The following is a 24,237-nucleotide window of genomic DNA, read 5'->3' on the forward strand; positions in this document are numbered from 1 at the left end:
TATACTCCCTATAAGTTAAAGTTTTAAAGTCAGCTTTTATAGTATTTTTACCTCTTAGCAAGGGAGAGGTCACTTCCCTTTTATATCACACCTAAATCTCCTCCATAACCCTGAACAAAACTCACTTCTTTCAGGAAAACCTTCCTGCTTAATAACCCAGCCTCGGTTATTCTTTTATTGTCTTCCCTCAGTATCAATGTGCTGAGTTGAGCATAAGCCTTAAGGGAGAGAAAGCAGCCCCCCTGCCAAAAAAGGGAAAGGGCTCCTGCTTTCAAGAGACTAAAGCCTAACTGTAAATCTACAGCCATGCATACATATGTGCACACACACAAGCGGCTCAAGCCCATTTGTCCAACAATACACAGGGAATGTACATTCACAGGTCACAGCACATACATACTGAGCAAATGTAGAACGAATGGGCAGACCAACTTATTCTCGTGCTTTGTTTTCGAAGTGTTCTCTTGTCCTTTGGGCCCTTCTGTCTAATCTCCCAGATCTGATGGGAAGCTCCTTCAGGATAGGAACCGTTTAGAAACCATTAAAAACAGTTTTATTTATTTTTTATCCCTATAGTGTTGATTCAAAGAAACTCTTAGGCTGCCACACTGGCCTTAGGCCATGGTGTTGGCTGAGTGTCTCTGGTGAACTTCAGTTCCTACCAAGATTTTATGAGGACCCAGGCAAGTGATCTGCATGGAAAAGGTCTGGAAAAACTCAGAGTTGATTAACTCCCAATAGTACTCCATATTTTTTCTGAGTGGGTCAGATTAACATTAAATGAAGTAACATATTTAAATAACATTTTTCTTACCTTAAATGAAATGAGAGATGAATTATATTTCTTTCCTCCATCCTTAAATTCTTTAGGGTTGAAGTGTCTGAAGCCTGAATTTTAAAGACTTCAGTTGAGGAGCCACATGGGTTTCAGCTTCCCCGCAGCCTGCTCAGCCCTCCAGCCTGCTCTGGTCCTGAGGACGTAAGAGGGCCACCCCACGCCAAGTGTGGTCGTATGTTCAAATATTCCAAACATCCCTTGACTTGCTCTTTGTGAACTATGAGTTCTTTGTTACTTCCTAATTGCTCAAACCTCTTTATTTTTCTTGCTAAGCGCAGATGGTGAGAGATATGAAAAGATAATCAAAGTGCTGATAAATGGAAGAAGAGTCTTCTCAGTTATCAGGTTGGCTCTGTGGAACAGAAGTTCCTGTTTGCACTTCTCAGGACATTCGGAGAGATGCCATCACCAGACCCAGTGGGTGAGGGAAGTACTTGGAGGGTCAGGAGGGAGGGGAGCCAGACTCCTGAGTTGAGAGTTCACAGGGCAATGAGGATCAATAACAGCACTTCTGATTTGTAGCCATTATCAAGGTACAAAGCAACACTACCCTTTGTCCTTTTATTTTTACTTTGCTAATGGAATCATTCGCCCTGAATTAAGACTATTATCGGCTTTGATGTTGCGCTGTATATTAGCAAAGTGCTTTACAATCCTTCATTAGCTCTTTTATTCTCCCTTTATTAGTACCACCCATTTCACAAATTAGGTTGAAGAGACAACACAATGCATATTAGGCTTGCAACCAGGAACCCTGAATTCTGGGCATGGATTTCATGTACTAAATATAACAAGAGGAGATGTTGCTGACCGTAGAAAGAGTCACAGAGTAAAGGAATAAAAGCATCAAAATTATAAAAGCCTTCTTGGGAAATAAACGTCAAGACCTGAAACTTTTACTTTATTTTGCCAGCAGTAAAACTGAGAGCTCTCACGAGTTTAAATGTGATCACCAAACACATCTTTAATAGGGAAACAGTTCTGGTTGACTAATTTCCTCCATAACAGAATTGAAAGAGAAAGGAAAAAAAGAATATATCTGAACCTAGTGGTGCCAGTTCCCCGAGAAAAGGGATTGACACTAAAGCAAGACAAATATTGCTGACTTAACTTCTGACTTGTGGAATATCCCTTCTTGACACTCTCCCTACTGCTATTCCTGACCTAATGCTGTTCTAGTTCTTCCACTTCTCTGACTGTCCCTCATTTGTTTGTTGCCTCTGCCTTCCTCTTTTCTTCTTCCTTTCATTTAAATATAAGCATATGTTCTCTGATTTCTATTACCTTTTTTCTGGGGTTCTTATTCATTCTAATATCTTCAATGCTAATTCCAAAATTTGTTTCCTAAGTCCAGTTATTCCGCACTATAAAATGCCTGTCACACATTATTTCTTTGAAGTCTTTCTGGTACTTCAAACTCCAATAATACCAAACCTACATATCATCTTCTTCCTGCACTCCACCTTAAACCAATAGCCTCTCGTAACTCATCTGTTTTTGTTAGTGGTACTGTCATTAGAGACCCAGCCCGAGCACCTCAGAGTCATTATGACCCCCCCATCCTGCATCCAATCACTTAAACTCCTCTTTGGAGACCTACCTCTCTATGTCCCTGGAGTCTGAACCATTACAATAGGCTTCTGACTAGCCTCCAGTCTCTCAACGTTCTAAAGCTCTCCATGCATCTTTGCAAGAGCAATCCTCCTAAATACGGCACCAATCATATTGTTGTCCTATTCAAATACCATCAGTGACTCTCCACTGCCTTTTGAATTAAATCCCAAGCTCCTTCGCCTATCAAATCAAGGCTTCAGACCTCTCTGCCCTGGCTTTGGAATCAGAACACCTGGTTTCACATTTTGGCTCTGTCACTTGAAAAATGTGTGCAACTTTGAGTGGGGAGGCTAACCTCTTGAGTCTCGGTTTCTTTATGGATAAAAAAAATACCACTACCTACCCAAGAAGATCATCCTAGAGATTAAACAACATATTTAAAGTACCAGCATCTCTTGCACTAAAAAAGTATTAATTCCTTCCTCTTCCCCTCTGCCTTTTCAACTTTATCTCCACTTCTCTCCTAAATGTACCATACTGCTTATCCAAACCAAACTGTCTTACTCTTCTCTCATGTTCTCTTGGAATGCCTTACTCCTATCCTGTCACTTTTTAAAATGCTACTTATTATCATTCAAGGCAGCGTGTTTTTCTGTTTGTTCATTTTGTTGTGTTGTGCTTTGTTTAAGAGAGAGCGTGAGCAGGGGAGGGGCAGAGAGAGAGGGGGACAGTGGGTCCAAAGCGGGCTCTGAGCTAACAGCAGTGAGCCCAATGTGGGGCTCGAACTCACGAACCATGAGATTCAAGGGCATGTTTATATGCTACTTCTTTCATGAAGAATCTCTTTTTCCTCTGAAATGTCTCAATCACCTTGTTTGTATTTATTGTGTGGCACTTTTCACCTTCTGCTTTACATCCTTATCTACTAAATTGAGGGCAGAGATTTCTTTCTCTCCCACACAGTACAATGCCCTAACAATAGCAGGCAACCAGTAAATGCATGCTGAATTCACATTGAAAGCTTGTGCTTTTGGTCTCCCCAGAGTCCATTTGTTTGTGATTCATACTTCACACTGAGAACTCTTTAGAAACAGTCTCTGGCGGGATATCAGAATTTCAAACAACTTTAACAGAGAAGCTGAGTCAGTCTAGGATTAAGTTCAGTCTTAGCTCAGCCAACAGGAATTGTCTGGACCCTTTCCTGATTAAGATAGCATAATTTAGTAATTTGTGAGCTACAGAGCTCATTTGAATAAATTCAGATGAGAACATATCTGAGGAATAGGCAAGCAAAAATGCATGATACCTATAAAAACCAACCACTATTAGGTTGACAATGGCAATGACTTCACTGGTATAGGGAAAAGTCCCCAAAAGCCATCTGGTTTCACAGGTTTTGACTGTGGCTCAGCTACAAGGTATACCTTATTCTGGCTTTCATCCAATCCATTTCCTCTTGGTCCAGTTAGCAAATGGGTGGGTAATTATATGACATCAGCCACCATGGGGTGGCTGGAACATAAGGTGGCTTCATGGTGCCATATAATGCGGTCGCCAAGTTTCTGAATCACCAAACACAGGTGCGTCGACTCTTCCCCCCACCACACCCCCCACTCTATAAAAATCACCCTATCTGATATTGCTGTTGACACAGTGACTACACTTAGGTCCTGGGCACTTTCTTTTGCTTCTTCATAGTGCTTGTTCGGGTGGGTACTTCCATGTAGCCTATAAATGAGTACTCACACTGCGGGAGTAATCACCCGGTCACCAGGCCATGCTTTTGCCTTTAGGTAGGCTTACTTCAGAAAGTAGCAGCATATCTAATTGCGGAGTCCACACCTACATGAAATGCTTCAGAGGCTGAACTCCCTTCCTAGCAAAATACCTAACTAGCAGAGTTGCTGTCTGGCACTAAGTTTGATTCTTAGCCTGGACACTATCAGGCCTATTTCTGTAGCCATCTTTCTCACTAAAATAGCAGCTGCTACAATTTCTTCCCAAACTCTTTGTTACAGGGAAGATCAATAGCTTCCAAATGTTCCTTGTCAAGATATGGACAGTCACACAATGTTGCTATTGAGTGGATGCTGGATGGGTACACATGGAGTCTTGCCCCATGGGCACATCAGAATGGGCCTGAAATATGGCCTCTTAGTTGGCAAGTGTTTGATGAACATCAAAATTATGTTTGATCCAGCCCAGGGGTTATAGTCTTATTAGGGAGATAACACATAAACACAGCTAAATGGTGACATAAAATGATGTATGACCAAGTGTCACATTGTGTGGTATAGCCCATAGGTCCTGTGGGTTTTGTGGAGGAGATGAATTAAGCTAGCCCCTAAGGAATTTGATTTGGGGATTCAGGATTTGAATAAGAGAAGAGTAACCACATATGTAAAATAAGCAGGATCTGATCCACAGGATCTGTCTAATGGATTTTGGGAAATTCCCAGCTACAGCCTTGAGAAAACACATGGGGCCAAGTGAGAGGAAAAGCGGGGTTCTTGACCAGTGTCTCGCAAGTCTTCAAAGTAAGAAGACTTACGTAACTAAAAAATAGACCGGCAGAGATAGTTTAGATAGCTGAGGTAGGGTCAAATTGTGAAAGCCACTGAATGCTGAGATAAGAGCCAGACCTTGCTGGCATACGAGAAAAAGGAACCACTCCGGATTCTTAAGCAAGGGGATCTCATGATCAAAACAGTATTTTAAACACAATTTAGTATCGGAATAAAAACTATAATGGGATGAAAAGAAAACTGGTGGTAGGAAAACCAGTTAGAGAGCTGTTCCAGAATCTAGCATAAAATGATGAGAGCTTGAACCCTGGTGGCAACAGTTAGAAGGTGAAAGGATGAATCACAGAAATCACAAAGGAAATGTAGAAAGCACTTGCTGACACACTGAACCACAAGAATAAAGGAGTTAAAGGTTCTAAACCTGGAGAACTGGCGGCAGGTAGAAGGGGAGTTGCATCAATCCAAAGATGGACATTGGAAAAAGAAATTAATTTTGCACAGAAGAAAATGAATTCATTCTAATTCTGAATTAGAGATGAACATTTAAATCCTATAGGCGATTTGAAATAAGAATCAGAGTTTGAGTGAAAAGACAGGACTAGAGACACAAATTTGCCAAATACTGTTTACATCTTTCAGATATAGTACTATGGATATAATATTGTAAATACTAAATTTAATGCATGAAAACACTTAGGAAAAGTTAAAACGGCTACGTAAGTGAATCCAATTAAAAGTAGAGCTTGTGGATGGGGCGCCTGGGTGGCGCAGTCGGTTAAGCGTCCGACTTCAGCCAGGTCACGATCTCGCGGTCCGTGAGTTCGAGCCCCGCGTCAGGCTCTGGGCTGATGGCTCGGAGCCTGGAGCCTGTTTCCAATTCTGTGTCTCCCTCTCTCTCTGCCCCTCCCCCGTTCATGCTCTGTCTCTCTCTGTCCCAAAAATAAATAAAAAACGTTGAAAAAAAATTTTAAAAAATAAATAAATAAATAAATAAAAGTAGAGCTTGTGGTTGTTGGTTCACTTGAACTATTCCCACTGCAAGAAATCCAGAAGAGATGATGCTGTGTAGCCTGCCACACTAGAATGAGATTCCACTCGCTTAGCTTCTAATATCGTCTAATGTATGACCTAAAAGGTTCTATAGTTCAGGGCAGTGGAGAGAAGAAAAACAAGAACTCCTAAAGGCAAAGCAACCTCGGAATCTCCTCTTTGAGGATGATACAGAAACCAATCAAAAGCATTGGGTTTCATTCTCCTTATGTCATATTGCTACTTCTATAGCCCAGCTAGTAGTTTTTCTAAAAGTAAGCTCCCACCAGCTACCTGCTGCTTAAAAGTCAAAAAGTGTCTGCCAGGTGCCTATAGGTAAATGATATAGCCTTACTCTCTGCAAGTAGGACAAATTCTCTCATAACTAAGGGTTCACTTTTGGATATTAAAGCCACAGCCACTTCAATGCAAGCTGTATGCTGTGCCCTATGAAGGCAGCTGATATCTGTTAAAGTCTTCATGGTTATAAAGTAGGCAGTAACCTAGAACAGTGGATCTCAAAATTTGGTCCTTGAGACCCAGCAGCATCAATATCACCTGGGAATTTGTTAGAAATGCAAGTTCTCAGGCCTCACCTTCAGACATATTGAATCAGAAACTCTGCAAGTAGGGCCCAGCAATTTGTATTTTAACAAGCCTTATTTTATTTTATTTTATTTTATTTTATTTTATTTTATTTTAACTTTATTTCATTTCATTTTACTTTATTTCATTTCATTTCATTTCATTTCATTTCATTTCATTTCATTTCATACAGAGAGGGGGGCATGAGAAAAAGAGAATATCTTAAGCAGGCTCCACACTCAGCATGGACCCTGACCCAGGGCTCAATACCATGACCCTGGGATCATGACCTGAGCCGAAATCAAGAGTCGGATGTTCAACTGACTAAGCCACACAAGCATCCCAACAGGCCTTCTAAAACTGATTCTGATATACATTAAAATCTGTGAAGCACTGATCTAGAGGGACCAAAATAATTCTAGAAAGTTTCCATACTACACACATAAGGAAAACGATGAAGATGGGAAGTCAAAATTCAAGAATGATCATTTCCCAAAAAACAGACTATATTCAGGTAGAAGAGCAGGGACTTCCTCCATTATTTCCCTGTCATATTAAACCTGTAAATGACCTCAGAATTAAGCAGGGCATTGAATTGGGTGGATCAGATAGCAAGCCACAAAACTTCCTTGTAGAAATACCTTATAAATTTTGTATTTCTGCAATTCTACTGTATAAATGTGATTTAACACATCTTTTCCATTAACCACCCTCTTATTTACCATGAACAAATAACAATGCTGAGCAAATGGTAAAGAAACTTGGTTTCGTTTTCTCTATTATTTGTTTTCTTCCAAAGGATTTGATTTCTTTCTCTTTCTTTCTTTCTTTCTTTCTTTCTTTCTTTCTTCTTTCTTTCTTTCTTTAATATCGAGCTGCTTTTTTCTAGGAAGTAGGGGAAAGTGTTAGTCATCCTAGATAACAGAAAATGTTCATCATCCGAGATTGGGAAATCAGAAGCAGAGAACATCCACAAGCCATGCCTTCTCTTTTATTTTATCTGTGCTTCCCTCCCCTAAAGCTACATTCAGAAACAGTAAAGAAAATATGGATGGTAAGTCAGAAGCAAACCCCCAAATATGTATAGGAGATGAAAAGGCGATCCAGAAAGCTGAGCAAAACAGAAAATAAAAGGCACGACATCAGAGCTTTCTAACTAATTAAGTCGTGAGGGCCCCAGTCAAGTTGACTATACAATACACCACCCTGGCTTTTTTTTGGAAGAACATCTCATGGCTCTATCATCTTCCTTCAGTTGAAGTAAATAAGGCAAATCTTAAGACACTGTTTTGTAGAGAAAAAGAGTCTAGTTGCTTTACACTTGGGATTCTGGTGTAAAGGGCAAAATCTGGAGCTTTGGTGCTCACCTTGAATATAATGAGTGTAGGGTTTTATTTCTCTTGTCTACTTAAAACCTATGGCCTAATCTAAATTTTGCTCCTGTGCTATGGAGAACAAACTGCTTCAGCAACAATACCCTAAAAACTAATGTAAATATCTTCAAAAATATTCATTAGGAAAGGGCCTTCCACAATTAACATGCTTAGAATAAGTTGTGCTTGATTTTCCTGCACCATCTTTCAGTACCAGAATACCACAGGGGAAGGCAGGTCTCATAAACTCTGCTTCTGCAAAATTCTATTCATCAGAAAAATTCTAAAAGAGGCTTAATGATTCCATTTACTATTTGCCTGGAACGCTCAAAATGTGGCTAGCAAAATGAGCAATTTAATGGAAAAGGCAAAAGAAAATTGATGAGAAACATGAAAGAAAATAAACCAATAAAAAGAAAAGTACTAAAAAAACCCTGTCATAGAATTGGAAGGGAGTTTCCCTAATCACTCCTGTCCATGTTGCTGTTCTTTCTCCTTTCTGTAAACTCCCACAGAAACTCACTGTACACCTTAGTTGGCACTTATTATAAACTCCCATGGTGGTAGTTATCTCTAGTATATATCTAGTATTATCTTAAGGTCTCAATTAGTAAGCACCCTGAGGGCAGGATGTCTGTTATCTTATGCTCCTTTGGGCCCTCTCCAGGGCCCAGCATTGTGCCTTTTACCTAGGGTCTAGTAATACTGAATAACTGTAAAGCTAATTCAAGGTATGGGGTATACTGAGGACCAAAGTTGGATTCAATTTGGAGCAAAGGGGAAAAAATAAAAAGGTAAATGGTGAGGTTGTAAACGTTTCAGAACACGAATATGGGTAGGAAAATTGAGCTGAAGAATGAAATTTCCAATCCCAGATGATAATTCCTTCCCCCTAATTATTTCTGGTCAGGATTTTCTTTTTTTCTTTTTTCTTTCTAGCATCAGCCAGGTGAAGAACAAAAGGAAATTAATGATTTAGTTACTGCTCCAGTGCTGAACGCTTGGAAGTCAGTCAGTCAGAGCAGGCTCCATTGTATGTCCCTGCATGTCTCGGACCTTGGTGGCTGTGCATAGAGCACTATGGTTCCAATCGCCACAGTAGGGGCCAATATTGGACGCCTGGCTTCTAAGCAAGAAAGATGAAAGGCTTCTTCTAATGTAATAACTGACGACCTCTCAGTGCCGTTTGAACTGTTTACAGACTGAGTTAACGATTACAGGCTATGTGTATCTTGGCCAGGTGCCCGAAATTCTTACCCACCCGTCAGATATTATCAAAGAACCCTTCCATGCCTGGCTGGAGTCCTTCCAAAGCACCTCACAGAGATGCCGACACAAAAGGAGGAGTGTTCAGAATGTGCTCTCTCTCCTGAGGCCAGGGCAAGAAAGTTAGAATATCAGGCATGAATTAGGTGCTGAGGGGCAGAGTTTCCAGGACTGCTCAGGACTGGGGAAAGGGTCAAGGTCAGCACGGAGTCCAGAAGAACCAGATTCCTCTCTAAGCCGTTTAGGAGGTGTAGGTAAGAGTCTTCACAGCTGGCATCTAGAGGTTGATTAGAGTAGGGAAATAAGACCCTTGAAATGAAGCAGAAATCTGCACCTACCACAGGACACAGAAGCCCCTAAGACATTAGATCTGTAAGGCTGGCTTTCCTATGGGGCAGCATACAGAGGGTGGATGGAAGTATATTGCTTTTTCTGAGAGTAATATACAAGTTGAAAAAGAACACCATCTCAAGACTAAGAAAGAATAAGAGATTTCAAAAATGACAGTAAATAAAGTTAAAGGGAGCTATGAAGACACCTCTACTGAGGTGAGTCCCAAGAGACAAAATGGCAGCTGTTTGAACATTAGCAAAATGTTTTTCACACAAATACATACAACTACTAATTATGAGATATAATGGAAAACTGGCTAGCTTATAACTGAAAAATAGACTTAACACCAAGAATGCCAGGAAAGCTGTCTGGAAGCAGCAAATATTAAAGAGAACTCAAAGCCAGTGAACACCAAGTCTAGTTATTATTTAACTATATGCTAGCTTATGGACTCCAAAGAAAGACAGTAGGAATTTCTACTATTTCTTTATTGAGTAACTATTGGCCCCTGAACACATTTGAAAGTGGAATAAATGGCAGTTTCTACAACTAAGCCTTATAAATCTAAAGTCAATACATAAGACAGTTGCACATTCACTCCAGAACTACCATCATTACTACAACTCTCTCAAAGGGAATACATATCTTCAAAATCTAAGGAAGGGTTATATGGGTGTTTTTTTTTATTTCCATACATGGCCTGATGAGGGAACAGACATCATATAACTTATCACAAAATACTCTCACAAGAAAATTTGGAGACAGTGCATGCAATTCATATTCTTCTATTCATACATAAATATAGTCATCATTATAACATTGTGTTTCCTTGAATTTCCTTTGCAGCCTCAACTAGATACGGTTGTTTTATTCTCCTGTCCTAACTTGCTGAGCAATGTTGCTATTATGGAGCAACTAGTGACCCACCCTGTGTGGTAGGGGATAGGCCATCATGTTAGACTATCTACCTTGAGGTGGAGGCAAACGTGACATGACTATTTTGATTGCGGTGTAGATTAGGAAATTGACCTGATTTTTGAGATTCATTATAATATTTGTATTTTCTACAGCAGGCCATACCCATGTGCATTTACTTGCACAAAACTTGAATAGAAACACAATTAGGTACTGTTGAGTTGCTTCAAAAAGCACCTCCAATATTCTCTAGACTCCTATCTAATGGGGATACTTTTCTCTCCTGGGGTAAGATTAGATGGAGTTCCATTTTATTTTTAGAATACAAAAAAAAAGAATACAAATAAAAATACTGTTTGCACAGAAATCATAGAAACAATATGACCCAGTGAGTGGTAAGCTTGAGGGGTAAAATTACAAAAGTAAATCCTATCAGTTGATGTTGAATTTTATGAGGAAATTCCAGATAATCTCATAGAATATGGCTCCATACTCTTCTAGAAAATAGCCTCAAAGAAGGAAGAGAACATGCTTCTAGCCTCTCTATGTACGTAGTTACCAATGACTTGATATCAGATAGAATAAAAAATCAATGCACTGGATACTGCGCAAATGAAAAGAAATAATTTAGAAAATTGTTAGGGAAACAGAAGAAGTCACACAAACAAGAACTCAGAGGATGAGGCTATTGCAGTTTTTAATATGCAGAAACAAGATAGTTCAACAATTCTCCTTATACTGCATGGAAGAGAGTACACCTGCAGTACTCACTCTGTACTGCTTACAGCCCTTGCTTTGTAAAAGAGAGGAATACCCAAGAAGTTCAAAGCAGGCCAGCAAAAGGGTAGAAGGAGTTGAGGAGATGATTCCCAGGGAAGGATAAGAGCCACCAGATGAACCCTTTAGAGGATACCAGGAAGGCTGTAGTGTCACCTCTCTAGTAATTGGACTGCTCCAGATGCACTGGTTCTACTGGAACACCAGCTGTGTCTTTCAATTTTAGGAGTCTTGGGGGTGGGGGGATGACCCTCTTTCATCCTCCCAACTCCTTTCACCTTCAGGGTCGTGAAAATCTGTGGAAGCACAATGGTTCGGCTATTTTACAGATATTCCACCTTATCTAGAAAGCTGAAACTCCACCACAGCGTTCTCCAAAGTGGGGCATGGTGCTGTGCAGGCAAGTATATCAAGAAGAAAACAAAGTTCTTTATCAGTTTTCCATATAATGGGTTTACTTGCACAGATTGACAATATATGGAAAATAGATAAGAAACACTGATTTCCTTCTTCACAAGATTACTACTACAACCTCCATGCCTTCACTACTTAGCAAAACTAGCAAATATTAAATAGGATCTGAAATTCCTTTGAGTAAAAATATAAGGTAAAAGTTCTGAGGCAGCCAAATGGTCTGTCATAGCATGACCTATCTATCCAAAGATTATGGAAACGATATTGTCAATATGAGGCAATATAATGTGTTGGTAGGTTCCTAGTGTCAACATACACATGACTCAACTATTTCTGATCAGAGCTCTGGGTCCATGCATGGTAAGATGCACCCAAACCTACTATCATAGCAATACCATGAAGTTATCCCTTCTTCATAAAAGATAGTTTATTATTGTGTACACTTGAACTCCTAGAGATATCCACAGTTCCCTGACAAGTAAATCTATTATGGCAATGAAATCAGAAAACTATGAAACACAAAGATCTGAGAAATATTCTTTTGGAAGAAAGATCATGTAACTTAGTCCCTCACCATAAATATCAAGTATTAAACAAACTCAAAAAAAAAAAAAAAGATTAGACCGGTTCTGCAGCTTGAGAAAGAAAAGAAATGTGGTTTCTCTAGCTAAAAGTTTTCTAGATGATGCAGGAACTGATGCTTAGAAACTACTTTCTAAATAAACTGCAAAGGGATGACTATAAACATTTCATCAACATATTATAATAAAATTCTCTAGGAAGCTGCTTTATCATTAAGGATAGAGAAAACCACAGATACTGTGATTTCAATTCTTCTCTTTCATTTTCTGTATTTTGTAATTTTCTCTAAACTCTGAGCTTTCATTTGGTAGGGAGGAAAAAAGGATTTTTTTTTCTGATGGGAAGACACTGCTGTCAGCATGTATGTAATCTGATGTGCAGCTGTCTGTTAATGCTGCCTGCAGAAAACTATCTCCAGAGGAACAATAGCAGCAACACACCAATTTATTAGACAAAATTATGAGTGAACCTATACGGTGAATCGGGTGCAGTACATGGCATACAGAGAAACAGGCCTGGTCGTCAAAATCCCAAACTAAGTAAGACCAACATGATATGGAGGATACAAAAGTGATAGCAAATTTTCATAATGAGAAGAGACATTTGATTTGACAGTGGGCACAGATTCTTTAATGACCCCAAAATGAAAATGAGAGAAAAGAAACCGGACCATTATGTAGATAAAAATTCTTAAGGAGATAGTCAACAAGAAAGAGAAGAAAGTCAACCCCAACATCCTGAATCTGAGACAAGGCTGAAACAAAGCAAAAGACATCACTTTGGGGTTAGAATTGATTGTTTTCTGCTAAGTAAATTTAACTGAAAGACAGGTATCAGGGAAAAGGGACACAGAGGGGGACTGTCCTAAGGTTATCCATTTTGCCTGTGACCATCCTCTCAATAGGCAAAATTTCAAAAGCCACATAAGTAATTTGCCTTTAGGGTCTCCAAAGGCAACTGTTTTCAGAGACCGGTCTAAGGTTCGCATAGAGGAAGAAGCTTCCTATAAAGGATGGAAAATAAGTATTTAGAATATATACATGTGTTCTATATTCCATATACATGTTCTATATATAATATAAATAACATATATTCTATATAGAGCATATACAATATGTCATTTATAAGGGTGCCTGGGTGGCTTGGTGGGTTAAGTATCAGACTTCGGCTCAGGTCATGATCTTATGCTTCATAAGTTTGAGCCCAGCATCGGGCTCTGTGCTGACAGCTCAGAGCCTGGAGCCAGCTTCAGATTCTGTGTCTCCCTCTCTCTCTGCCCCTCCCCCACTCACGCTCTTTCTGTCAAAAATAAACATTAAAAAATATATTTAAAAAGATAAGACTGTAAATAACATTTAAAAAATATGTCATTTATAAGTATATCTAATACATATTATTCATTCTAATCTAAACACTCATCTTCAATTCTTCAAGTGTATATACACATAAACACATATTTACCATTATTAGTAGTTTCAGGGTGGCTAAACATGCTGTTAATTTCAAATAATTTTATTTTTTAATTTTATTTTTGAGGGAGTGTGCGCACGTGTGTGCGCATACACCCACGCACACACGCTCGCGCCTACGCGCGCGTGCGCATACACACACACACACACACACACACACACACACGACGGGGAGGGGCAAAGAGAGAAGGGGACAGAGGATCTGAAGGAGCCTCTGCCCTGACAGCCCCATGCAGGGCTTGATGTGGGGCTGGAACTCACAAACCATGAGATCATGACCTGAGCTGAAGTCAGACACTTATCCCACTGAGCCACCCAGGTACCCCAATTTCAAATAATTTTATATTAGTGGTTGGCATAATGTATACCATCCTCATATCCAATTTCCTATAGAATCTGTTGAGTCTCTTTTGGTTCTGATGCAAATATTCAATTCTTTTTTCTACATTTCTTTGGCAAAAGCTAAGCTTAGAAACACAAAAACCTGTGTGTTGTATAGATGCATAAATTGGGGTGGGGATTGAAAAAAAACAAACTCAACTGAAAAAATTGAGGGGAAAATATATGTGTGTGTATAACCATTTTAAATCTAAAACAAAAAAACCCAACTCATCAACTAGGGTTGTCTTTTCTTTTTTTTTAGCAACACATAGCAACCCCACAAACTCAAAAGGAAAGACCAGCAGCATTTAAAAAAAAATTGAGCATTAATTCTACTCAATTCTCAAATATAGCTGCCAATCAGGGAAGAGAATATTCTGATTAGCATGAGTCCTTGAATACAGAAGGCAGAAAATAAAAGTTTGTAATTTATTTAGCTTGCTAAGGACCAATTTAATCTGTACCAGACAAACCCTTTCCAAAATGTTTAGTATACTTTCCTGCCTAAATACATTATGCTGAACATAATATAGCCTTTATTTGGTATCTTTGGTATCTTCTAACACTATAAAGATATCATTATGATCATTTTTAGCATGAAATAATTTATATTCTGAAGTATAGGAGATTGGCTGAACTTATTATGGTGCCCCTAGGAAATTCTTGTATTATTTCTGGAAGTTCTCATATTATTTGTTTTTTATATCCTTTCTATCTGCTTCTTCCTTTTAATTTATCTCTAACTTATAAGCACAATACAGAAAAATATCCCAGTTTATTTAGTAATTATTGTAGTTAATGAAAATTTCCCTATAAAACTCTGGTTCTAAGGAATAGAATTGGAAATAAAAATTCAAATGATCAGATATTAAATTAAGTTTGCCACCAAGATTGCCAAACTTGAACAACAAGGTATCCAAAGACAGACAGACACCTACTTACTTTAAACACACTTTCAGACATTTGACCCATAGAAATGGAGGCTAGCAGTCATTCATTGTTAACACCCTATTACTTAGGATCTCAAGACTTTGTCCAATAGCCTCAATAAATGTATAAAGCTATCAAGAGGCAAAGGTCAAAAAAGGAATCAGGAACATCAAAAAATGCCGCTGGAAGTGACCCAAAACATCACATGCTGGGTTTTCCTTTGTAATGATAATAACAATGATACTGAGTGTTTATCCATGCCTTTATTTCAAAGAGCTTCAAATGCTTTACAGACCTCTCTCACTAATCTTTATTAGGCCTCGGGAAGAAAACAGCTTTCCCCAAGAAGTCTTTTTTTTTTTTTTTAATGTTTATTTATTTATTTTTGAGAGAGAGAGAGAGAGAGAGAGAGAGAGAGAGAGAGAGCCGGGCGGATGTGCTCATGTTTGTGCACACACAAGTGAGGGAGGGGCAGAGGGAGAGGGAGACACAGAATCTGAAGCAGAGTATCTGAAGCAGGCTCCAGGTTCTGAGCTGTCAGTGCAGAGCCCAACACGGAGCTTGAAGCCATGAACCGTGAGATCCTGACCTGAGCCAAACCAAAGTCAGATGCTTAACCAACTGAGCCACCCAAGCGCCTCTCCCCAAGAAATACCTTAAGAGAAGAAAGACACTTCTCAAAACCAACACAAGAGAAAACATTTGCCCTCTCCATCATCCCCATACACACTTGTCTCCTGACTCCCACTATATTGCACTATGATTGAAATGGATTATAATACCATGCAAGTGTTGAAAGTATAATAATGGTAATTCAGTTGGTTTCTAAAAGAGTTATAAGCCACATGTGTTTAATCACAACAAGGAACAGGCAAGCAGAAAAGATGAGAAACCCCATAATTACCTTTATCCCATTATTTACCTATTTTGGGGGTAGACTTCATAAAGTAACTGCATGGAATACAGATTTTTCCATAGTGCAGAATATTAGTCTCTGAGATGCCTCAAAGGATATCTTTACCCAAAAATGATTTCCGGGCTACAAATATTTGATAGGTGCTATGCTTAAAACTGTTTATTCTCATTTTGATCTAATACTTCTCAGATGGGGAGCTGGGAGTCTCAGGGACCTGTGGGATAATTTCCAAGCAGGCTTTAGAACCTTATCTGCCAAGCTTCAAAGAACAACATGTTGGGACCAGCACAGTACAAGTATAATGAACTGGGTAAATTAGTTCCCTTCTCAATCCTGAACTCCTTTCCTTCTATCCCTTAGAAAACAACTGTAAACCTACACAGGAGGCTGAGAGCTTCAGCATTCTGAGCAATCATTTCACGGCAGCAGCAATGAAAAGAATACTCCAAAATTTCCAAAAGGGAAAATGTAAGAGTAGTATGTATAATATGGTTCTAGGATCCCTCTGACGCTGAGAAGTAAAAACTTAGAAAGTAGCTGTGTTGTGTTGTGTCAGTGACCACCTCATTGGTCCTGGAAGGAACTTAATGGGCTCACCAATACAGAACAGCCACATGTACAAAGGTCCAGGGAGGGCAAGTGATTCACCATGGCACAAGCAAGGCCATAACAGGACTTAAGTTCCCACCCTAGAACATATATGCCATTAGTCATTCTCTAAGCCATTAAGGCTACCTGCCACTACATTATGGTAACATTTAATCAGCCCTTTAACCCACAAATTTTGAATCTAAAGCTTTGTCTTTTTAGTCACATAAAAAATATAAATAGTCTTATACTTAGTTATTTCAGGATAATGCCAAATTGAATTCAAATAGGTTAACTGAGCTTAAATCCATAACCCTGAAACTTCATATTTCTTAACAGTCATTAGGTGAATAAGAAAGAGCTCAAGTCTAATTACTATTAATAATAATAATAATACCCTTACATTTGTAATTTCCAAAGACAATCCTCATTTCATTTCAGGTCGGCAGACTATTACTATTATCCCCATTTTAATCATGAGGATACAGACTCAAAGAAGTTCAACAATTTTCCTTAAGGATTAGAGCTGTGATTAAAACACAAGACTACTGAGAACTCTTTTTACTGTGAGATGTTGCCACTCATTTTAGAACACCCTTTATGCCTTATTATATTATATCATTATATGTAAATACTGTGCAAAGAGTTTGGTGGGTGTGTTATTTTCAATGATCTGATTGGTGACAGAAATTATGTTCTTAGGCCAGAAGGCCTCCAGTTATACATAAAGTTAGAACATAATGAAGTAACTCTACCCTAAGCGAACCCAAAATACACGCTGATAATTCAAAAGGAAAATGTCCTCATCATGGAAGTTAGATGGCCTCCAAAACAATTACCTAATCAGAGAGCATTCACCTGGTGACCCAGAGGGTGACTTACATTTCTGGGAGATGGAAAGAGCAGCAGGGACAAATGGTAGCTTCTTCTCCCGGCAAACACTGCATGGTGTTCTGACTTTGGAGATCATGTTCCTGATCTCTTTTAGATAGTTCAAATTCTCCTTCATGCTTAGCAGAGACATAATTGTGCAAGGCAATTTCTACACATAAATTACCAAATGATTCATCATCATTGATAGATCCTGACAAAAATCTTAAAAACCAGTGAACCAGAAAGTTACATCTCCTCCATTTGATAAGTAATAAAATAGTCACTGAATGCAATACAAAAGACTACCTTAGATGTCAGTGGAGAACTAGTACTAGTGTCCTCCTAAAATTGGGACATCCAAGTTTTGGGGTATATGTACCCACTGTTTAGGTGCCAAATGCTATAGTTTCTGGGTAGAGTTTGGCTACAGGAGAAAACCAGATCTTCTGGTAGCGCTGACAAGGTAGGTGCAGCCATAAAGAACTTGACTTTTGATTCCATAAAGAACTTGACTTTTGATTCCATTGTCTCTGCCAGGGCAGGTGGTTTGGTAGAAGTATGAAATCCTGCCAGACAGGCTCCAACTCAAACTTCCCTTTAGAAAACAAAACAATAAAAATGGAAACAAAATGCCAAATCCTGTTCCATACCTTTGCTGCAAAAACTAGGGCATTTCATATAATAATATTAATTTAGTTCCAGTACATATCAGCTCAGGAGACATCAGATTATAACAATGAAGAGTTGCAGGTCAGGATCTTCCCTTCAGTTCAATTCCCTGTTCCCCTATATAAACTAAAGGGATATTCTTGTATTTCAGTGAATTTTACCCATATATTCTTAGTGTAAAAAAAAAAAACCCAAAACTATAATCTAATGTCTGCATTGGAGTAACACAGGGAAGTTAGTTTAACACTGCTGAGTGGAATAAAAACCTCTGTCAAATCCTGCCTAACCTATACCTCCTGACTTACCTTTCTAGAACAGACTAGTGCATTTAAAATTTTGTGAGAATGGGCAGTTGATGATTCCTTCAAAGAAACTGTCTTCCTCTAAAAACCTATAGAGCATATTCGTTTAAAACAGAGTAAAAACATAAAGGATTGTTTTTGGTGGCAAAGATAGACAACTGACATTTTTACCAGGTTTGTCTTCAGGACAAGCCTTTGTGATTGATGATGTAGGCTCCTAACCACAAGGACACCACAAGAAGTTTCTGAGGAAGAGTGCTCAAAGAATCCTTGTTGGGGCACTGGAGCTGCCACTATTGGAAACTGTGAGCATTTTTGGTGTTCCTGGAATTCTATTTCCAACCACTACTTTGTGGTTGCAATGAAGGGACAGAAGAGATTGGACGTCTCCTAGACCAAATACTCTCTTCTGTTCATAACCACAGAGCGAAGATTAAAATAACAAGAATGTACTTTGCCCAGGGCATAATTCTGCCTAAATCTGTCCTATCCATCACTTTATTTTTTTCTAATTCTTGTTTTTGTTGTTGTTAATCTGCTTTAGGAAGGAAAGTCAGATAATTTATAACTGGATTCCAGAAAAGCTTGGAAAAATTCATAGACTCAGAGGATATTTAAGAAGGAGCCCTTCAGTCGGTTGAGCATCCAACTCTTGATTTCGGCTTAGGTCATGATCCTAGGGTCATGGGATCCTAGAGTCCTGCATCAGCTCCTCACTGAGTGTGGAGCCTGCTTAGGCTCTCTCTCCCTCTGCCCCTATCCCCCACTCACACTCTCACTCTTTTTCTCTAAAAGAAGGAGGAGGAGGAGCTGCCATAATGTCTTAGAACAACAGCCTATAAATGTCCCAATTGCAAGAACCAAAATATTAAATCAATCATTGCTCTGACCCAGAAAATAATTTCTTAAAGTTACAGTGTTAATTCTCCCTAGTACTTAACATGGTTGTGCCAAACAGTTTAAACCCAGAAGTAAGTTCCTCCTTCATTAACCTGCCAAGACCTGAGTTCAGGCCCTCGGGGTGCTGAGGTTTTCCTTTGTGAGAGAAAATGACATCATCAACACCTCGGAGACAGCAGAGAATGCAGGGAATGTGGCTCCCAACATTGGTGATATCATCAACTGCCCTGGGAGAAACCCCAAATTCCCAAGAGTTGAAGTGTTGAAGGTTAAAAAAGATTTTTGTTGTTGTTGTTTCAAGTTTGCCAACAAATGTTCACGTTTCCCAATATCAGGTTTTAAAAGGGCAGGTGGAGTAAGAGTCTCTCTTCCAGTAAGACCCTCAAGAACCAAACATACAGGAATTAAGTCCAGATAGAGCTATTCAACTCATTTGTATCTTACCGGGGCACATCCAACCAAGGAAGAATACAGACTTAGTTATATTAGGCTCTCTCCCAAGTCTGAGATGAGTATATTCTTTGGGGGGCCTGCTAATGTTGCAAGTTTGCATTCAAAATAAATTCGAGGCATTCACATAATCCCCCAGTCTCCTCCAAACTTTCTTTGATGTCCAACTAAGGACAAGGATCTTTGATTATAAGACAATTTCTTTGGTTGGAAGAAAATTCTTTGCAGGGCGTGAACAGCAGGAGAAAGAAAAGATTTTTCTGAAGTGCAAACTAGTTGGAAACCCCCTGGGGAAAGAATCTGATTCCCAGTCTTTGAGAGGACTGGGCCTGCCTGTACAAGCTGCCTCTGCTGCAGGCCTCTAAGAAGGCGCTTTTGTGTCTACTGTATGGCCCTCAGTAACAGCACCGCAGCCCTTCTCTTCTTTTTTTGCCAGCGGAAGTTTTCCAACTCTGAGGATGTACAATGCAGAAAGTCACGGTTTAATAACAAGGCATAGTTACTAATCAGATGGCCCCATTTCCACTCCTCCCAGATGCCTCCAGATGCTTATATACTAGAGCTCTATCCCACAGCCCCACACATGAACACCTACCAGCTGCTCTGAAAGTCTTATTTCTAGTGTAATTATTTAGCTTATCTCCAATAATTCAACTTTACCAAATATTTTTTTAATTTTTTAAAAATGTTTTTATTTATTTTTGAGACAGAAAGAGACAGAGGAGCGGGGAAGGGGCAGAGAGAGAAGGAGACACAGAGACACAGAATCTGAAGCAGGCTCCAGGCTCCGAGCGGTCAGCACAGAGCTCAACGCGGGGCTCGAACTCACAGATCAGATCATGACCCGAGCTGAAGTCGGACGCTTAACCGACTGAGCCACCCAGGCGCCCCCCCCCCCCAAAATATTTTAGAATCAGATGCATCATCCTCCTTTACTACTATGGTCCAGACTGGCTCTAGGTTATACATGGCTTTTCCAAGCCTTTCCAAAGGTTCAGATTCACTTAGATGTAGGCTCATGATTGAAGTCAGTGTGGTTTGATCACTGAGACACCTTGATGAAGAATTTAGAATAAGGGTCCTCAATCTACAACAGATATTTTAAAATCTAAATCTCCAGAGAAAAATTCCTTTTTGTGTGTGTAACTGAATGTAAAGACAGCATAGGACCAGAGGACCCAGAGTGCACCTGAGTCTGACACTTCGTTTTGCTAGCAATCTGTTGTGTGATTTTAAGGAATTTGGTCAGATTTTTGTACCACCTACAAAACAAATTTTATCTCAGGGAAGAGAAATCAATAAGCAAGTTACATGTCTCTTTAATACAATAAGTCTATTTCTAAAGTAAACATAAACTCTCAGTGTTTAGAGCTGGAAAGGATCTTAAAGATTATTTACTTACCCGACCAACCATACCCCAACAGATGATAGGTTTCACAACTTACTCTTATTTTTTAAATGGTCATGAGGCACCTAGGGACTTTGCATAGTTACAAAGGGGACAATTGCACTCCACATAATCTCCAATGATCAAAATATATGATGTATAACCATACAGTTTACTAACTTCAGAGCAGGTAATAACCTGTTGCTGCTGTCATAGCAGATATGTACATTCTTCTAGAGTTAAGTGTCTATATTCCTCATATTATACTAAAATCACAACACATTTTAGAGAATGGAAATAACAGATACAGAGGACTAAAGTCAATAATTTTTTAACATCTTGGTATTATGAACAAATTTTGCTGGGGGTGCCTGGTTGGCTTAGTCGGTTAAGTGTCCAACTTCGGCTCAGTTCATGATTTCGTGGTTTGTGGTTCAAGCCCCACATTGGGCTCTGTGCTGACGGCTCAGAGCCTGGAGCCTGCTTCAGATTCTGTGTCTCCGCCTCTCTCTCCCACTTGCGCTCTGTCTCTCTCTGTCTCTCTCAAAAATGAGTAAACGTTAAAAAAAATTAGAAATAAATTTTGCTGAATAGAGATGATATTCAAATATTCACCTTTTACATAGTATTTATTTCTTCTTTTATGCAGTTATTAAAGAATTAAAACTGAGCTACTGAGATTCTCCATTCAAACAGAACTAATACGTTGCATTCTGTTTAAAGCTAAATGTTCTGTTTTAATTTCACTACAACTTAACAGAAACTTCTTGTACATTTTAGAAAGACAGTTTGCAACTTGAGAAGAAAACCATGGTGTTTAGTTCAACTAACTAAAGAAAATGTAGCATTTCTAAAGAAAATGCTACAGATGAGTATTATACATACAGGAATATTTACACAGACAATATTATAACCTATATTTAACTGATAACAGTAAAATTAGAAGGTATGATTGTTTGGGTTGTACTTGTCCTCTAGCTTTAAGCCACTTGAAGTTGTCTGGGTTAAAATTTTGTGTTTTTTGTTTGTTTTTCCTTTGGTCCTAGGGGACTGTGAAACAGAACTACCACAGTCATTTGAAAGACTCCTGAAAGAATGAAAATCAGCACTCTAGAGCATCTATGCCTGAGCCTCTTGCTTGGCATTCATCTCATACTGGCTTCTGCTGTTCTCCCCCGATGGACTAGGCTAGGGTCCCGTGCTTTGTACTCCTACAGGAACTGCCATAGTGTTTGGTACGCACTAGGAGATCCACATTATAAGACACTGAGAGACTCCAGTGCTGCCCCCAGTCTGGGTATGGTTCTTGGCCTAGATTTCATAAGCCTCCACTGCTTTGAGGAGACAATCCAGGTCAACAGGCCATGTGGTGCACAGTGACTCTACAGCAGAATAAATGACATAAGCACCATGTGAAGTAATGCTAAGTTGTGGTAAGATACTTTATGTTTGTTCACTTATTTTAAAGTATGCCTTCTGGTTGACTAGGGATCAAAGAGGAGAAAGACCCTATGGCAGTTTATAATATCTTCTTAATGGAATGCTCAGGGGAAAATCTCTGCCAACATCTGCTTTTTAATCTCCTTGCAATGACCCCCTAAAAAGTTTAAAATAAATAAATAAATACGGTTTGCTAAAAATGCTGGCCAGTAAGATATGGCAGTAGATTGGCAGCTCCTTGGCAAACTACTAATCTGAGTCTATTTCTTCATCTGTAAAATCAAATGATTGGATTAGGTGTTTTTCTAGCTTGAAATTTGCTGTTATATTTTATAAATGGAATAGGCTGCCCTTCTGCCCTTCCCCTCTCCAAACTGTATTTTACCCTAGGTATGGAAAACTGAATAGGACTTAATTCTAGTGTAAGTCCAAAGAAGTATTTCACCAAGTTTAAAAAAAACTGGCCACAGAATTGTAAAGCCAGATACCTATATGGTTCTAGATAGAAGATACAAAAATTAAAGGACCTAAAACCTAAAACCTGAATCATGTAAAATATTTTTCTGAGTGGCTAATTCACAAGACTGTACACAAACTGTACTTTTTAGGGAAAAAAGAATGGGAATCCATAATCAGTTTTTAGGAACTAGCAAGATAAATAGGCGTAAAACATAAGGCCTTCAGTCTCATCCAAATTATTCTACAGAAATAACAATAGCAACAGTGTTTCTCAATTATCATATATTTAAATATGCATAATAGTAACCTTTTGATATATAAGCATGCACGAAATTGACAGGCATATGATAACTGAATATGCTACTTAAATTACAGTTATATTATGGTTGATTTCCATCATAACAGAAGTATCCTAGATTTAAAAAAAAAAAAACATACAGTGGTCTTGAAGATAGTTATATTGCTGTCTTAACTACCACTGCTTCAAAATCCAGGGATTTGATTTTTTTTTTTTTTTTTTTTTTTTTTGAGTGAGAGACAGAGAAAGAGAGCATGAGCGGGGAAGGGGCAGAGAGAGAGAGAGAGAGAGAGAGAGGGAGGGAGAATCCCAAGCAGGCTCTATGCTGCCAGCATAGAGCCCAATGCGGGACTTGAACCTGCAAACTATGAGATCATGACCTGAGCTGAAATCAAGAGTGGGACGCTTAACCAACTGAGCTACCCAAGCTGCCTTCAGGAATTAGAATTTCTAAAGAATCTAATGTCCTATCTCCAAGGAAAATGTGAGCCTTGTGTTTATAATTCTCAGGAAAAAAAACCCTCTAACTTAAATCATTTTTATTATTTTGGTGTTCCTGAATTTGCCTATTAAACACAAACTCTTACTAAAAAGTATCAAAACAAAATGTATTCATGAACTGTAATGTTTAGAGCCCAGACAAAAATTAGAGTATATAAAGTAGCTTAGCAAGAATAAACCTTTTTAAGAAAGATTCAAAGTTTTCCATTATAGCAAATTTTAAGGGCTCAAAGAATTCTACCCTAGGGTAGAAGTGAAGCTTAAAGGATAGAAACCAAAAAAATAGAAAGTAACCAAAGTTAGTGTTACAGCCTCTGTTTTTTGAATTTAGTAATCAAACGGACACATACAGCTACAATTGTTCTACCTACATCAAAACAAATCAGTAAAATATCCTTCATTCTTATGGACCTTTTAGTGAAACCACCATGATGAAAGGGTTGTAAGCATTTCTTGAATTGATGGAGTTTCACTTAGTATTTG

At 38.9% G+C, this 24,237-nt stretch overlaps 1 protein-coding gene across 3 annotated transcripts in view; it reads right to left on the reverse strand.

Annotated features, from left to right (window-relative positions):
- Nucleotides 1-24,237, reverse strand: part of RNF43 (ring finger protein 43) — a 65,080-nt gene that overhangs the window by 31,208 nt on the left and 9,635 nt on the right. Inside the window, exon 1 of one of the 3 annotated variants that reach the window (XM_019415632.2) lies at nucleotides 815-1,296. The exons of the other annotated variants lie outside the window; for them this stretch is intronic. The gene's annotated coding sequence lies outside the window, so the exon portion shown is untranslated. Of the gene's footprint in view, nucleotides 1-814; nucleotides 1,297-24,237 lie in introns of those variants that run through there. 3 annotated transcript variants of the gene reach the window in all.

The sequence above is a fragment of the Panthera pardus genome, unplaced genomic scaffold (genome assembly GCF_024362965.1).
Source record: "Panthera pardus isolate Hobbes unplaced genomic scaffold, ASM2436296v1 HiC_scaffold_3, whole genome shotgun sequence".
NCBI lineage: Eukaryota > Metazoa > Chordata > Mammalia > Carnivora > Felidae > Panthera > Panthera pardus.